We start from the raw sequence: 18599 nt of genomic DNA on the forward strand, positions 1-18599 counted from the left end.
CTCCCTCGGGTCCCTGCTAACAGAGGACGCTTCTAACTGCGCCCAGTCTCCCTCCAAGCTACCCTCCCTATTTGTTTCCTTCCAGGCACTTACCACAATTTATAAACATTTGTTTAGATGTCTACTTGTTTGTGTTCTGTCCCTTCACTGGACTCTAAGCTTTTTTAATCTCTGAGTCCTCAGCATTGAACACAATTTCCTGAATAAATAAGCAAGCACAAGAAGTAGCCTTCCCATGTAGACATCAGAGACTGATATTGTACAACCTCTACAGCACAGATCGCTAAATGCCCGCAGAGAAACTGTGTTTAGGAAAAGAGTGGAGATTCTGCAAGTAGCTTGTCCACAATGTGACAGGCAAGGGCTGGTCCAGGCTTGGGTCCGTTCACACTGCCTGGCCTCGCTCGCTCCCCAGTCTAGATCCGGCTAAAGAACAGGGAAGTTCTTACAGCGAAGGTGAGGCTGAATAAAGGAGATTCACATTTTTTGTGAATTTTTACATTAACCCAGTGAAGAAGGCAGAGCAGAGATGGGAAACCTGAAAGGTCAGCGTCTTGTCCAGGCTCATGGGGCTAACAAGTATAAAACCAAATTAAAGTCCAGGTCATCTGCCTCCAAGTTCAGAGCTCTCTACACTATTTCCATTTAGCACGTATTTTCATGCACCCACTATGTGACAAATAAATGCCATACAAGGGAGATATAAATACAATCCCTGACCTAAAACAGGTTAAAAATGTGCACCTTTAAACCAGTTTGAGACTCCTCCCACTATCTGTACAGGCTGAGCTGACAGGCTATACAAACTCAGAGATAGAGAAGAGCTTGTAGGCTGACAGGCAAGAGAAGCTGTTACAGAAGGTGAATTTGAGCTCTGCAGACCCGCCCCAACACCCTCAAGGCGGAGGAGTAGACTTGGGTTCACTGTATCCCCTTCCAAGCTCTTCTCCTTGACTTTCCCTGATGAAGACATTTCAGAACAAAGAGTCTCTTTCCTAATGAGCGATAGGCACAAATATCTGACACTGTCACAACCAGCAGGACATTTCTGGCCCCAGAGAGTCCACGATCAGTCTTGCGTCCTCTTACTTCTTTCCTCTGCTTTGCCTTTGTCTGCCTGTACCACTCAATTCCTACTGACTCAGTGGCACACACTTTTCTCCTCCAGAATTCCGTAACATCCCAGACTAAGACTGCTACTGCTGATCGCAGCTCCCTTCCTTTCTCTTCTATCAGAGGCGACCTGTAATGTGGAAGAGGGCACCAGCGTGACTTCCTTCCCCCCAGCAAACAAGAGCTTGTAAACAGTTACTCAGACCTACCATCCTCTTGGTGGGAAACCCAGCTCTGTCCATTCTTTTTTCTTCTATTAAGGTATCATTGATATACACTCTTATGAAGGTTTCACATGAAAAACAATGTGGTTACTACATTCACCCATATTATCAAGTCCCCCCCCATACCCCAATGCAGTCACTATCCGTCAGTGTAGTAAGATGTGCCCCCAGTTCTGTCCATTCTTAACTCCACCTTGCTTGGAGACGAGGCTGTTCTCCTAACCAGACGAGACAGGACTGTCAGACAACAGGAGCTTCAACCAAGACATAAATTTCATCCCCATGAAGCCTCCTGTTGAAGAATCTTTTCTCACTGTAGTTGTTTACATTGTGTGCTCCTCATACCAAATCCTCAATAGACTAAGAAGATTTATTTTTAAATAAATTGTTGTTTCCAGATGGAATCTACAGACATTGTAGAATGAAGGCATTTTAAATTTCCTTAAAATAATATTATTTATCAGACTTTAAATCCATCACACCAAAATACAGGCCAGATTTATATAAACCAGTATAAACCACTAAAATCTTAAATTCGAAGTAATTTTGCCACAAGGTAAAAAATATCATTGTCAAAAATAAACAATACAATGGAAAATAAGAATAAAAGCTACTTCTTAGCTTGTTGCAAAGCCCTTAGAGTGCTGGGCAGGGCAGGGCTAACTCACTCCCCTGGCGCCCTTTACGGCCCCTCCTCTGGCACTCGACCATCCACCTGTTCCCCCGCCCGCCCTTTCCATGTTTTTCCTCTCCACACAATTCGTTCTCTTCTCTTCCTTTCTCTCTTTTCCATCCTGTTCCTCTTCTCTCTTTCCTTTTCCCATTCTTCTACCTCACTTCCTGCCCTCCTTTGCATCTCCCAGCTGTTGTCATTCAAGGAAAAGTATTGCCATGCAATAAAGTCAAGGCTATAAGATTAAGCCCAAAGATAAACTGTCATTACTTGTTTGAGAACTCTTACTTTTAACTTCTAAAGTGGGTGCTCCAAACATTTTTCATTTTTCACTCTAAAATAAAAATGTGCTTTTATTATGTGTGAATGTGGATGTGCTTTTGTGCCTACGTGTGTGTTCATGAAGATCCCCCCCTTGAGGTTAGTGGGCCTTGAAAGGAAAAAGGGTGCCTGCCCCAGGATGGGATGGCTTTGGGCCAGCCTCCTCAAATCTGCTGTAATGCCGTGATCTCTTCTGGATGGGCAGATAACTGCAGGGAGAATCCTGAGGGGGACGCTGGTGAGTTCTTACCATTTGCTGAAACTGCCTTCATCTTCCACATGAAGCAGCCCCAAAAAGATAGATCAAGATGCTGGACTTCCCAATTGCTCCAAAGTAGGACTAGAGACTGAATTTGGTGCAGCGGCCTGGCAAATTGAGGAAAAAGAGAAAGCCAGTGGTATGCTGGTAATATTTACCAAGTGGGTCTCGGAGCATAGAGTGTGGAGAGGGGGTAATCTCTTGAGTTGTAGCATTTGCTGATTTCTGTGGTGTAAATGCTCCTACCATGACCAATTTCAAGCCATCAAAGTGACATCACTGAACACTGAGCTGCGAGGGGAAAGCACAGAAGCCCACTGTCATATAGCACTTCCACCATGCAATTATAAGAGATGTAAATAACATCAAGAGACAGTAATAGTAAAATGGGGTAAAAAAATCAGAAAGTGATGTTTTTGAGTATTTTTACCTTTGTTTATAGTACGATTTATGTGCAAGTATATGCTATTTAATTTTCAATAATGGCTACATTCAACAATCAGCTTGCAACATTTCTGAAAATTTATCATTCTGTTCTCAGAAACTGTTACAAGCCAGCTCCCAAATACTCCTTGAGGAGAGCCACCATTTGTCATCCAGTCATTCGGGAAAGGCTGGCTGCTCAGATCAAACAGGATTTAAATGATAACAGAATGGAAGGAGGCCTTTTTACAAATATGAAGGAAAACCGGCATGCAACTAAGGTCTCCTTGGTGTTAGCATTTGCGTACAGAGACTGCACTTCTTCAGCCAGAATACCTTCTCAAACCCCGCGTCTGCCTCCAGCTCGGCCTCCCTCAGCCGTCACTTCCATCCAGGCCTCCACACCGCCCCTCTCCGGCTCATCTCTGGGGACGCCTTAAGCACTGACTGAAGCACTGTTCCCCAGGCATGCGTCTTGCCAGCCTGCCTTGCTCCAGCTCTCTTCCCCTGCTGAGAAGCCCCTTGGCCTGCCTCTCTCTCCAGGCCCCGCCCACATTTCAGGACCAAGCCCCGAGCCTCCTCTTCTGGAGATCTTCTCCAGCTTCGCAGCCTCCGGATCTGGGCTCCCACGGCTCTGGTTAACTGCCTGTCTTTTAATCTGCACTCTGTCTGTTTGCACCCACCACGTATTTTCTTCCCAACCAGGTTTTTAGTTCCTGAAGAAGGGGAGCCGCCACTTCAGCTCCTGCTGCTGGTTTTTCATCGGTAACTAGCTCAGCTTCCTCCATCACGGTTTTGGACACTTACTAAGAGCTCAGTAAACGCCTTCTGAGGAGAGTAACAGATGCAATCCTTCTCTAAAAAGGGCGGTATGACAAGACAAGAAAGTTTTGGCCAGTTTTATTCCCAGCTTTAACCCTAACTAATCATCAAATAGCTGATTCACCAATAAAGTAGAGGATTACACTCAGGGCCAGTTACATTATATATTCTATTCTATTCTATCGTACTATATTATTATATTATGTAATTATATTCAGCCAGTGTTTAGCACTACTACCAGATGGTAAAAAGGCAAATACCTGGTACCCCAAGTCCCCTACCCAATGCCTCCACCCTGTTCCTGGTGTGCCTTAAAACCTTTGCACAACCCAGCAGCCAAAGGTGTTCTAAAATGTACCCAAGATTTGTTTTATTCAGGTATGGAAAGAACAACAGATCAGGAGACGCTTCCCACCAAAAAGATAGTTTGTTACTAGCAGTTCTGAAAACAAGGGGCATGCCACACTGCGTACATCTGTGCGGGGAAGCGTCAGGGTTGATCGGGAGGCAGGAGGGAGAGGAAAGCATGGGAAACATAGGGTAAGCTGCTGAGCAGGCTTCAGATGCAAAAGTTACTCTTTTTTCTCTCTCCACTTAGCACCAGGAGAGGTCCTATTTCCAGGGCCTATGTAGTGGCACAGGCATCCGAGTCTTCGAGAGAACCCCCACCTATCTGGCCAGAGGACCAAGAATAGGGGGCCCTGCAGGTGGGTGAATGTGGAGAAATCCTGGAGAGAAGTGGGTTAGAGAAAAAGTGAGAGGATCAAAAGCCTTTATCCTGGTTTTCACAGAAAGGGATGGGAAAGGCAGGGTAAGCTGCTGAGCAGGCTTAGGATTCAATAGTTTGAGTGATTGCAGTGGGCTCTCGGGTGGTCCGCAACAGGAGCGGTCCCTAGTTGGCCAGTGCCTAGCCCTGGGGTGATTTAAGATGGGGAATAGTGCCCCACTAGCAGAAGCCTGATAGAAAGAGGTGACTCACGGGTGTGGGAGGAGGAGAAAAGAAATAATCAGAGATGTAGTAAGTGGATAGAGAAGGAAGAACATTGCTAATGAAAAGCATCAGTGACAGACGGTGGTCGTGGCTGCATACTTGCATTCCAGTGGTAAACTGGACTTGCAATTAACTGGTCAGCTTCAAAGTGAAGTTCTTGAATTTTACTACTCCTAAACAAGCTTTACCTAGTTAGCCAACACGTGAAAACCCAACTAAAATACCTAAGGAGACAAGTATACTTTTTAAAAAATATATCCATAAAAATAGTTCCCAGAATGCAAGGATAGAGTAGGTGTCCGTCACTGCACTGCAGCGAGGACAGCTGAGGTGGAAATGAAGAAAGGATGCAGAAGGATGTGCAGTCTGCAGTCAGTTCATTGACGTCCGTCTCTTCTGCTGATTACAACCAAGCGCGCTGGACAAGATACAAAGAGCAACAACAGAAGGAATCTGAAAAGTAAGAAACCCACTCATATTAAGGAAGGGAGTCAAAAGCTGAAAAATCAAGTTGCACGCGGGTCGGTCCTCATTGCACTTCCTCTGTTTTCTCACATTCTTGAGCCAAAGGCAGTCATAGTGGTGCAGACAGCTATTACCTCAAGAAAAATATCTCTTTCTGGAAGAAGACTGAGAAAAGGAGCCCCTTGAGCTACAGAAGATGGGAAAGAGTCTGTTTTTTCTCTGAGTATGTGTCTGTGTGTGTTTGTGTCCTTTCTCTCAGAGTTTGCCAAGGGTGGTACCCTCACAGAGCCAGCCAGAGTTGGCAAGTGGCAAGTCCAACTAATATCGCAATAGAAACTTTGTCCTCTGGTGAAATAAACAGAAAAGGGTTCTTGTGGCCCAAAGAGAATTGGAGTAAGTCACTGGGTAAGTTTTCTCTTTTTTCTCTCTCCACTTAGCACCAACAGTGGTCCTGTTTCCAGGGCCTATGTAGCGGCACAGGCATCCGAGACTTTGAGAGAACCCCCACCTATCTGGCCAGAGGACCAAGAATAGGGGGCCCTGCAGGTGGGTGAATGTGGGGGAATCCTGGACAGAAATGGGTTAGAGAAAAGGCCCTGATTCTGCGTATAAACTGGCAAGAAGCCCAGGCTTAATCTTCAGCTGTGCATGCACGGAACATAGTCAAAACTGCCTAGCAAAGGTTCCAAAAATTGAGATGACATTGGAACTGTCACCCACAGAATATAGTATATAGATGTACATATATATATGTGTGCATATATCATATGTGTGTATATACATATATTCTATCATGTATATGTATGGTAGAATATAGCCAGACATCCGAAAACAAAACAACTGGGTTACTGGTAAAATAATCGAACAATTCTATGTTCTCTGGGAGATTTTAATGGGAACCAAATTCAATATTCCAAGTATCAGGATTTACTCAACACAAAAAGAACCAAGAAAAGATGACAAATTTGGAAGGGAAGGGCAGTCAACAAATGCTACCCACTAAGATGACCAAGAATAATCAGACATAGACTTTAAAGCAACTATTATAACTATGTGACATAAAGTACAGGTTAACACTCTTGAACAAAACGAAAAATCAGAAAATATGAGCAGAAAAATAGAAACGGTAAAAAAAAAGAGCCATCTTACAAAACAAACATATGCTTAACATATGATCTGCAGTTGCACTCCCTAGCATTTACCCAAGTGAGTTGAAAGCATGTCCACACAAAATCCTGCACAAAAGCATAACTGCCAAATTAGAAGCAACCAAGATGTCCTTTGGTATGTGAATGGATACACAAACTGTGGTACATTCACACAGTGGATTATTATTCAGCACTAAAAAGAAATAAGCTATAAGCCATGACAAGATATGGAAAAAATTTCAATGCATATTTCTAATCGAAAGAAGCCAATATGAAAAGGCTACACACCCTATGATTCCAGCTATATGACATTCTGGAAAAGGCAAAACTATGAAGGTGTTAGGGGAGCATTTGTATTTTCCTCAGTCCTTGTCACCACAACAGAGAATCAAAGGGCAGAGCCATAGTAGTGAAGCAGAGTAAAAGTTTCACTTTAAAGTTATTTAAAGAGAGAAAAAGTGCAGCAGGCCACCTCAGCAAGGAGAGGCACCCTGAAAAGTTGGAGAGAGAAAGTTTAAGACTAAAAGGTTATGCACTTAGAAAGTGTGGGCAACCTCAGAGAGAGGAGTGCCCTGAAAGGTTGGGGGTTCTCCCCTTTTAAGGATTTTTCAGGAATGTGTCCAAGGGCTGGGGGTGGAGACTTATGAAGTGGTCTCTGAACATTTAAAATTAACTTAACACAAGAAATTTACTGCTCTGATTTCTCCCAGCATCTTGGTCTGGGAGCATCTCAAACAAGACTGCCTGCCTAGCCCCTGAGGTGGGCTGAGCTATTGTCTTTTTGCTAAAAGGTTAGAATCTTACTTCTTAACTTCCTGGGTTTTTAAAATGCAATTTTATCTTTAAGATGGAATCCTTGCTGCCTTTTACTATGTTGTTTACAGCTGGGCCTGCATGCTAAATCAGTTGCCCAGGTTGCAAATTACTTGATTAGGGCTGTAGGAGGAAAAATAGCATATAGGTAAAGTTAAAAAAATAAGCTGGGCCTGCATGATTAACACAATAAAGACATGGGCTATGCTGAGGTACCCTCCTTTATCTGGGGAATATTCAATCATTCCAGGCCAAGTTACTCCTGGCTTTTTGAGCCTTAGCTGATTAACTCAATGATTCTGGGACTTTTTTTAGTGAGCTTACCTGGCCTTACTCTCTTTCCACCCCACTCATATCCATTTTCCTGCCTAACACAGGCAATAAAAAGATAAGTGGTTACCAAGATTTAGATGAGAGAAAAGGATGAAAAAGTGGAGCCAAAGAATTTTTAGGTTAGTGAAATTATTCAGTATGAAACTAGAATGGTGGATACATGGCATTATGCATTTGTCAAAACTTATGGAATGTACACCACCAAGAGTGAGTTTGCGAGGTGGCAGAACACAGGTCAATATGCAAAAGTTGATCTTATTTCTATATACTGGAAATAAACAACTGACACTTGAAGTTAAAAAAAAAAACCATCTACAATAGTACCAAAAATAAAGTACTTAATAAAGTAGGTGCAGAATTTATCCACTAAAAACTACAAAAGACAGATGAAAAAAGCCAAAGAAAATCTAAATAAATAAATGCAGAGACATAGAGTAGTCATGGATTGGAAAACTCAGTATTAAGATGTCAATTCTTCCTAAACCATTCTGTAAGGTCAGTACAATCCAAACCAAAATTCCAAAGGATTTTTAATAGTTGCAGACAAGCTGATTCAAAATTTTATATGGAAAGACAAAGGAAGGACAAAGCCAACAAAAAGGAAAAAAGAAAGAGTACAATGTTGGAGGTCCCATACTACCTAACTTTAAGACATAAAGGACTAAAGACAGTGTGGTATTGGCAAAATAATAGATCTATATATAGGTCAATGAAATAGAATTTAGAGTCCAGAAATAAACCCTTGTGTTTATGGTCAATTGTGTTTTCATAAAGCTACAAAAGCAATTCAATGGAAAAATTATGGCATCTTTATTAAAAATAAATAAACATTCTTTAACAAAGAAAATTACGGTATTTTTAACATTTGGACATTCAGATGCAAATAAATGCATATACATACATGTAAAAGAAAGATAGGCCTTGACCTATACCTCACACCTTATACAAAATCAACTCAAAATGGATCACAGACCTAATGAAAAACTAAAGCTAATAAAACTCCAAGGAAAAAAGTAGCTTGCTCTTCTGTATCTGAGGAGTCTTTCCTTCCCCACAAAATCCCTGCAATTACCTAACCTGGAGTGCAAACCTCACAAAAGTCAGGACGCCAGTGGGTAAAATTGCAGTATTTCCAGAATCTCTAGCCTGGCCTTAGTGTATCTCCATATCAATAGGTATTTCCAAGGGGTGGTGAGTAGTCAATCTCCCTATCAATAGGAAATTACAAGCTCAAGGGAGGGCTTATTTTTACCAGAGAGGTTGGGTGGGGTCTCTTCTGCAGCCAGGTGGCAAGAAACACAGGGCAAGCAGAAGTGGATGACTGCTTGTAAGAAATAAACAGGTTTCTCCCACTTTATCTCTCCCTTTGACTGATTTCGGTTTCAAAGGTATTTTGCCCTGGGATTTGTCCCCCGGAGTTACAATGCCCATCTTCCTTAAAACCTACCCCAAACACTCCTTATTGCCATTAGACCCATAATTGGGGTTAAACGTCAACGTGTTCTGGTGGCCTGGAAGTGGCAGCTTGTCTCTAAGGATAACTCCGGGGCTGAGTCCAGGCTCCCAGATTTGTCTCTTCTTCCAGGGACTCGCTACTTGCTCTGCAGTGTGAGGGTGAATCTGCATGTCTTCAATAACAGTTATGAAACAGCCTGAGGTACACAGCTTCCACCTCTGACCTTGTTCATCTTCAGGGGTTGTTTCCTCCTTTGACCCACATCTGGCTCCAATTTAGGACCCAAGGTTGAAATATAAAACAAACCCCAATTTGGAAAGGAAGGTGGAAGTGTTGTTCTCATAGAATTTGTCTGCCTGACCGCTGACATACCCAGCCTAGCTTCTTGGTTTTTATTCATTGTGATCAGTAAATATTTATTAAGTAATCACAACAGATTTATTGGGCAAGTAAAACAGATCATGTGCTCTGCAGCCATGAGAAAATACAAAGCCAGAGTCCCCACCCATCAAAAGTCCATTCTAGATGAGATTAAACACATGCCTTTGTTTTCACAGACTGTGCTTACTAGGTGATTCTAAACTCTCCACTGGGGGACATACCCGTGTGACTGCATTTTTTAGACTCCACATGGGCAAGGTAGTTGGGCAGAGAGAATACCCTAAACCTCAGTTTCTGAGGGAAGTACGGGCTGTACTTAAACTGGAGGAGGACGAAGACAGATGGAATCTGACAAAGCAGATGGTTAGGGCTTAGAGTCCAACCCCATGGAATTGATCTCATCAGGAAGCTAGTTGTCTCCAGTTGTCCCACAAGCAGATATTGTGAGGCCCGTGCTTGCTCTAACAACTACTCAGATCTTGCTGATTTGAATTATCTGTATCTTAATAGGCAGTAAATTATTTTTATTGAAGTGTAATTGACATGCAATATCTTATTCGTTTTAGGTGTACGTCATAGTGATTCACTGTCTTTATATGTTATAAAATGATCCCCATGACGTCCAGTCACCATTGGTCACCAGACAGCTATTCCAGTATATCCCCTAAGGATGTACATTACATCCCCGTGACTTACAAATAACTGTTACATTTGTACCTCAATCCCCTTCACCTATTTGGCCCATCCCCAACTCCTCCCCTCTCTGGCAACCACCAGTTTGTTTCCTGTATCTACGAGTCTGTTTCTGTTTTATTTTGTTTGTTTATTTGGGTTTTATGTTAGGTTCCACATGTAAGTGAAATCATGGTATTTGATTTATTTCACTTAGAATAATACCTCCTAGGTCCATCCATATTGTCACAAATGGCAAGATTTTATTCTTTCCCATGGCTAAGTAATAAATATTCTATTATATATATTATATATATTATACTATATCATATATATATATCAGCAATATCTATATCTATACGTCACATCTTTTTTATACATTCATTTATTGATGGACACTTACACTGCTTCCATTTCTTGGCTATTGTAAATAGTGCTGAACATAGGGATCTCTTCAAATTGGTGTTTTCATTTTCTTCAGATAATTACTCAGAAGTGAAATTATTGGATTGAATAATAGTTCCATTTTTAATTTTCTAAGTCAGCTCTATACTGTTTTCCATAGTGGCTGCACCAATCTACATTCCCACCAATAGTGTACAAAGGTGTTTTCTCTACATCGTCGCCAACACTTGTTGTTTCTTACCTTTTTGATAATAGCCATCTAAGTGGTATGAGCTGATTTCTCCCTGTGGCTTTGATTTGCATTCCCCTGATGATTTGCATTCCCCTGATGATTTGCATTCCCCTGATGTTGAACATCTATTCATGTGTCTGTTAGCCATCTGTATGCCTTCTTTGAAAAATGTCTTTTAAGCTCCCCTGCCCTTTATTTAATCAAATTGCCTGTTTTTTTGTTATTGAGTTGTATGAGTTCTTTATATATTTTGGAAATTAACCCCTTATTGGATGTACGATTTGCAAATATCTTCTTGCATTCGGTAAGTTGCCTTTTTGTTTTGTTTTCCTTTGTGTGCAAAAGCATTTTAGTTTGAAGTAATTCCATTTTTATTTTAGCTTTTGTTGCCCTTGCCAGGCAGCAAACCATTTTTATTATGTGCTTGAATAATAATGTAAAAGAAAAAAGGGAGGGAAAGAAGAAATGTTTAGAGGAGACTGGATGACAAGGGGATGAAAAAATAAAGACATATAGAAAAAGAGCATTACACTATAAGCTCCTTGAGGCCTTCCACCAGCACCTTGTACAATGCCTTGCAAATAGAGAGGCAAATGCTTGTTGAATGGATAAATCAATAAATGAAGAGGAAAATGGGGAGAGAAATAAAAAACATGAATACTTAACTTTGTAAATGGTTTTAAACATATTAAATAAATCATTCTCTTTAAATATTGAGTAAATCTGCCTTTAAATTAAAAGGCAACACCAATGATATTCCTTCCCAGCTCCTCTAATCAGAAGTACATACTTTTGACTGTATATCCTCTACTAGAGATGAGTCAGCCACATATTCCATTTTCCTCCTTTTCTGACCAGGATATTGATCCCAGAGATAGGGCCAGAGGACACAGCAAAGTTAACAGGTGCCCATCAGGCCTGAACCCATGGTTTGGTTTTCACTGGAATTATACTCTCGACTAACATGAAATGGGAATAAAGGCTGAATGGTTATTGCCAAGAACTGACTACATTCCTACACGGATACACAAAAAACAAACCAAAGGTGTAAGATTAAATTCTGGGCTTCCAACCCACCAACCAAAATTTCACAAACAGCTTCTATTGTTAACTGCAAAATAAACCTATCTCCCAAGCGGACTCTTGGGAAAGAGTGTCACTGACTTGATAATACATGTAAATACTTTGTAATTGTCCAGCTCACTGTAAAGTGAAATAATTTAGTTCAGGGACACTGGAGCTCATTATCTATGCACATGGACTGTAACAAGCCTACACTCCTTCTCTTTGGAACACAGAGATCTTCCCTTCCAACAGCTGAATCACGGCCATTTGCTAAAGATGACGTGGTGCTCAGAAAGTTCAGGACAACCAATCTGAGAGAAAAAGAAAATACCTCTGCCAAATACCCCATTCCTCCCACCCAAGATTTATATGCCACCTAAGTACCACATATATGGTCTGAAAACTAAGTAAGGAGACAATGCTGACAGGCCCAGAACTGAACAACAGTCACCAAAGTTTCTTTAAACAATTCTTCTATTTAAGGGCCTGGAAATTACCTCTCAGCTTTTGTTTTTGAAGCCATGGTATTGAAATACACTGGTTGAGAATCTGGAGCCTGATGTTTATTGAGTTTATCTTGGCCCGTGAACACTCTGCTGAGCAAGTGGTTACTCCCCTAGGAAGGGGCCAATCTGGGAACCTGGGCTCAACAGCAGAAGTACTCAAAAGACCTGCTGCTCCTTCCTGCCCACTGGGACATGCTGAAATTGAACCCTAGTTATGGGACTAATGGCGATAATGGGTGTTTGGGGTAGGTTTTAAGGAGATGGGCATGAGGATGCTGCTCCAGGTGAGGTTTCACAGGGGTTTTGAGGGAAAAGGACTCCTCAGATACAGAAGGACGGGCAAGGGAAACGGAGAGTGACTCAAGAGTCTCAGGTGCTTTAGAGTCTAACCAGAACTCCCAATTTTAAGTTTTAGGATCTTTTTCCTTTATGAGGAATAACCTAACTTTCACATGGGAAACTTGACAAGGCTGTGAATTCAAATGGATGTTGTTAATTCTTCAACCTGCCACTCTGAGAAATAAAAAATTCTTTTAGGGCTGCCATAAAAGCTCTCTGGTTCTCAGACCAAGAACTGAACCAAGAGTTTAAGAATCTGACATTTTCATTTTATTTCTGAAACCACTCCACTATACTCAGAAATATCCATCCTACACTATGGTCCTGTTTATTATTATTATTATTATTATTATTATTATTATTATTATTATTCTGAAACAAACTTTAAATAACCTCTAAACTAGGACAAAATTATTTTCCATTTTCCTTAACAAAAACACATCTTCACACCTCATATCTCTTTTGTTTTTTACCAAAAACATATCCTACTTTACTTGTATATTTTGCATATAGTTTTTCCTTATTATTTCTAGTACTTTTAGTTACATATACTGATTAGAATTTTTAACTCTTAGTAACCTTAATTTTCAGTGAAAATTAGGAAGCAGGTAATTTGAATTCCTTGTCACATAACAACATTCTGCAGTAGATTGGTAAATTTATAAATAAATAATTTCACAATTTCTAGAAGCAGATGCCTTTTTATAGACAATTTTTTTTTAGTGTGGCAAGAATATGTTAACAGACCTAGGTATCTTTTGTCTCTCTGCAATAATAAGCCAAAAGTAGATAAACTTAAATTTACATTTAGCATTTAATGTTTCAGTATTTTACCTTATTTGGAAATGATATAAATAGCCTATGAATATTCATCATTTAATTTGACTTAGTATAACTTTTAGGATTCAAGTTACCAAAAAGACTTTGGAAAGTATTCTTAAGCAGACCTATTTTATAAAACATAGCCATTATTGAAAAGTTCATTTGTAAACTTTTATTCCACTTACATTTATTTAATTCACTTGTTCTTAACAATTATATTTAGATTAGTCATGACAATTTTAATGGATATTAGACAGTCATAATCTTATTTTTCTTGCTAATAATTTTTGTTATTTTTATATAGCAAATATCAAACAGAAGCAAAGCATCTAAAAAGTTAGGCATGTGGCTTAGAGATTTTTTTTTTTTTACTTCTGTGCTTGACAAACATTAAGCAGTTTATTTCTATTATATGTTTATTCTTAGGATAAATTCATAATTTTATAATCTTAAATATCTAATAGACAACGTAAGATCATTTCACTAGTCCTAATTTACATAAGCACTTATTTCTTCAAGCTAAGCCAATTAAATAGAACTCTTTTACAAGTTACTTTTAGCAATATCATCCACAGATGGAAAAGTATCACATATATATAACACATATACAAACATAAAAAAATACCAACAAACACAAACAGAAATCGTATAGCTTTCATTTGAAAATTTTAGCCATGAGACAGATATGATAACACAAGCTCATTAGTATATGAAAGAACAGTTAGATCCAAATTGTGTTTCTGGAAGGAGCAACTCAAAGTTGCTGTGTTTCTGGAAGAACAAGTTAAGGTATCCATTCAGATCACTAAAGTTTTACTAATGGTTGTGAAGATTTGGGATTTATATTTGCCATTGACAGATAATCTTATGGATGCTATGGACTAGACTTTAGACAAAGGAGTTTTCATAGAATTATTTCTAGCTTGTTTCTCCTTTTTTTTTGTTTTGGAATATGGTATATGGTAAGGGTCCAACTTCATTCTTTTGCATGTGGGTATCCAGTTTTCCCAGTATCACTCATTGGAGAGACTGTCTTTCCTCATTGTGTGGCATGGGCACTGTTGTCAAAGATTATTTGACCATATGCTTAAGGTTTATTTCTAGGCCGACTGTTATGTTCTATTGGTCCATATATCTTCCTTTATGACAATACCACACTACTCTTATAACTATAGCTTTGTAATATGTTTTAAAATAAAAAATATAGGACCCTCCAACTTTGTTCTTCTTTTTCAGAATTACTTTGGCTCTCAGAGTCCCTTGGTATTCCATATGAATCTTAGGATGGGTTTTTCTATTTCTGCAAAAAATAACTGGGATTTTTATAGCAATTGCATTCAATCTGTAGATTGCTTTGAGTAGTACTGACATTTTAATAATATTAAGTTTCCTAATCCACGAACATGGGATACCTTTCCATTAATTTGTGTCTTCTTTAATTTCTCTTAGCAACATTTTATACTTTTCAGTGTACATGTTTTAAAATCTAAACACAAAATTCCAACAGGTCATTCACAATAAAATTACTTAAGTTCTGTTACTTTAGCTTTATAATCACTGGGCCATTGTTGTTTATCTCAAATCTAGTGTTTAAATGCAAGGCTTATTACCTCAGGTTTTGGAGACAAAAATTGTACTGGATGACAGCTGAAACACAACTAACTCACTCTTGAAAAGAATGAGGTCCACATATATAGAGAGATGACCATATAATGGCAAATTCTCCAAATTAACTTCTTTGTAGAATACTTTTTTAACTAAAATATGCTTATCTGGAGCTATCATATATATCATTAAAAATTGCTAGTAACTGCAGCAATTGTGTACAATTTAGACCAACATCAAGATTTTTCTGGGAGGAGTATTTATTTTATCACTAACATTGCTTAGGAGTGCCAGATGTTGGTGATAATAACAAGCAAGCTGATATTATCATCATCATCATCATTACTATAAATTCTCAGAAAATGCATAGCTTGAATGCCTGTACCTGGGTAGGGCTTCCCCCACCACCCACATTTAGTTCACCCCTAGTGCTATATCTCAAAGAGTTTGAGTTTGAAAGCAAACAGGCTATAAGCATCCAGTGTAGCTTTAATGACTAGGTAGGTTACCTTGCACCCATCAGCATCAGTCATCTGTTGTACTACTTCTAGAATTCTTGTCACTCTCCACTCTTCTGGCTGTCTCATTGCTTCTGCTACCTTACCTGACCATCTTTCAGCTTCTATCCCTACTGTGAACTGTTGACTGAATCTGTTGCCTTGCATTCCAGTTGCCAAGAAAGGATCTAATAATATGGCACCTTGAGCCAGTTCTCACAGGCTGTTAGTGAGTCTGTGGGTTGATCGCCTTTGGGCCAGAACCCAGCCTGCGCAATCACCGATGCCCCAAGTGGCAGGGTCATGCAGTCAGCTTCCCTTACCAGGGAGCCCAGATAAGGCAAGCATTCAAATTGGTTCTTGGTCAAAATGCTTCCCTTCCTCCTATTTTTCTTTCTTTCTTTTTCCCTTTCCCAGCTCTTGTGACTTCTTTGCTCTCTGCTCTCTTTTCTCTCCCTCTTTCCCTTTCTCCTCTCCTCTATCATCGTTTCTGTATATATAAAGATATGAAGCTTCACAAATTTTTATTTACTGCCCACTCTAAAAATGACACATTCTTTACAGCAAAGGGCCTCTTATGCTTAACTAAAAGCAGATGAGTGAATTGAGAACTTAACTCACCATCCTTCAAGTGATTCCAAGTAGGCTTTTGTCTTTAGTTATCCAATTACTACATGGTGTTTTTAAATCTAACCCTTTAACTATTTATGAACATATTTTTCACACACAAAAAAATCATTACTTGGGGAATTTATTATACAGTCTCTTTCAGAGTAAACAGTCAACTTTCAGGGTGCTTTATTTGGGAAAAGAAATGTTGGAATTTACTGCTCTAAAGCCTTCATTCTAACATTTTAAAAGTTGACGTCTTTCGTTTTTACTCCCACATTTCCTCCTCTGGTTTCTTTTCAGATTGCAGCTGTCCTGAAGCAGATATGATAGGGAGGAGGGACCACACTACAGATGATAAAGAAGAGCTGTGGAGAGATTACCAGCCCCACTTTCAAAGCAGGCTGACAACTGCCCAGATCAGGAGGTACAGTTTCCTGTGCTCCAGCCCTTTCTTTCTGAAAACACAATCAAATTTAACAAAGAAAACTTTTAAGAATTGTTTTTCAAAACATAACCCCACCTTCCTAGCATTACTTTTGAGTTTTCTACATCTCCTCCCCCAAATATGAATTTTTACCTAGCTACAATTATAACTAGGGACACATTGCTCTTTTATTCCCAGCTGTAGGCAGATAAGAAACTTTGCCATTGTGGCTGCAGGAAGGTAGCCAAATGCTTGCCTGATACTTGGGGCAATCTAGCTGCATGTCCACTGTGGATAAAATGAGAGTTCCTGTGGCCAGGATTCTCATCTGGCCCTGGTTGACTAGCTCACTGCACACCTGTGGGCAATACATGGCTGTTGACTTTATATAAAGAGCTCCACCCAGTGCTCTGGGCACACACCGTGGCGGGGCTGCAAGGCTGCAGGAGAGCAGAGCAGAGGCTGGAGTGGTGGCAGCGCTGAGGACAGAGGCCCAGAGGACGGCTGTGCAGGACAACTGTGCAGAGGCCCAGAGGACAGCTGTGTGGGACGACTGTGCAGAGAGGCCTAGACGGCTGTGTGGGCTGAGAGGCCCAGACGCAGAGACCAGCTTGCTGCATGCAGACTCGCTCTAACTGAACGGGATTTTAGTGACTGACCTGCCACCTGGAAATAAAGTTGGGTATAACCCTTTCACCCCAAGAACGTTTTGCTGTAATTTTCTCTGGTCATACTGAATCCATAGCGAACTTGCCTGGGGCTGGAACCCATTGGCAAGACACCACTATGATTAGCAGATAATATTTATCAAAAAAATACAGTCAAACCTTTAGGAGTTCACAACCTAGTGAGAGGGGGAGAGAGACACACACATAATGTACTGTTGTTCTTCCAAATGGCCACTTCGAAGCCCTTCACCTCTTCCTTCAGTCTGTTCAAAGCAATAAAGACAGAAGGGACTATCATCAGCCAAGAGTCAAGCCCTCTGAATCCCTGCAATTACTCCCCTCCTCTCGCCATGGAGTTAACTCTAAGGACTTCAACGCTCTCCCCAACCCTGACAACTGCCTGAAAACATTTTTTTCTGATTCAGAAACTCCACCATCTCTGCAAAGTAATCCTTCCCTTAGCCTAGCTCTCTCTTTTCCACATTCTGGTGCCTCCCTAGAACGTCTCCCCTGCCCCGTTCTCTCCTTCCCTCCTTTCCCATGGACTTCTTGCTAGCTCTTAGGAAAACAGCTTTAACCTTTTCCCTCTAGAATGGGGCTCAACCCACAGAGCACCTACCTCAGTGTAGCACAGAGGTTAAACTCAACTACCTACAAGGGGCAGGCAGGACAGATACGGTTCTTTCCACTGTGTTTGCATGTTAAGTATATGAGAACATTCGATTACAAAGAAATACGCTCTACTCTTGTTCCTCCTTGGTTCCTATGGTCTTTAGTCAAACTTTCATTTCCACATCTTGACAGAGATAGGGTATGTTAAGACAGGATTCACTTTCCTCCTAATTATCCTCTAAGTGAAATAACTATGCAAGAGTGGGGTTAAAATGCAATAAATACTTAATGTCAGTAAGTGGTGGGAGACCTTTAAAATAAATAGGAACATATGCACTCCTAGAAGGCTATTCTCCAGCCACTGTCTGCTAAGTGGAACATGGACCCCGTGTGACTAGATCTTTTGACTTTTCAGGAGACAGAAATCCAGATATTTTTGTGAAAAGTAATGTTTAAAATGCTGACAGCTAAAATTCAGAAGAATTTCAAATGCTGCGAAAGCTAAAGAAACAAGTTTACAGGGTGCAGTAAGATTGCCAGGGTGCCATCTGTGGCACTGTAATTCTCTTTTTTTTTTTAATTTTTTATTAAGGTATGATTGATATACACTCTTATGAAGGTTTCACATGAAAAAACAATGTGGTTACTAAATTTACCCATATTAGCAAGTCCCCACCCATACCCCAATGCAGTCACTGTCCATCAGTGCAGCAACATG

At 40.3% G+C, this 18599-nt stretch overlaps 1 long non-coding RNA gene across 1 annotated transcript; it reads left to right on the forward strand.

Moving 5' to 3' along the window:
• The first annotated feature begins 5105 nt into the window (after positions 1–5105).
• On the forward strand, positions 5106–16629 carry LOC130684945 (uncharacterized). Its single transcript, XR_008999353.1, has 3 exons — positions 5106–5286; positions 5391–5837; positions 16478–16629. It is a non-coding gene; the product is annotated as an uncharacterized LOC130684945 (long non-coding RNA).
• The last annotated feature ends 1970 nt before the right edge of the window (positions 16630–18599 follow it).

The sequence above is a fragment of the Manis pentadactyla genome, chromosome 9, assembly GCF_030020395.1.
Source record: "Manis pentadactyla isolate mManPen7 chromosome 9, mManPen7.hap1, whole genome shotgun sequence".
In the NCBI taxonomy this organism is placed as follows: Eukaryota; Metazoa; Chordata; class Mammalia; order Pholidota; family Manidae; genus Manis; species Manis pentadactyla.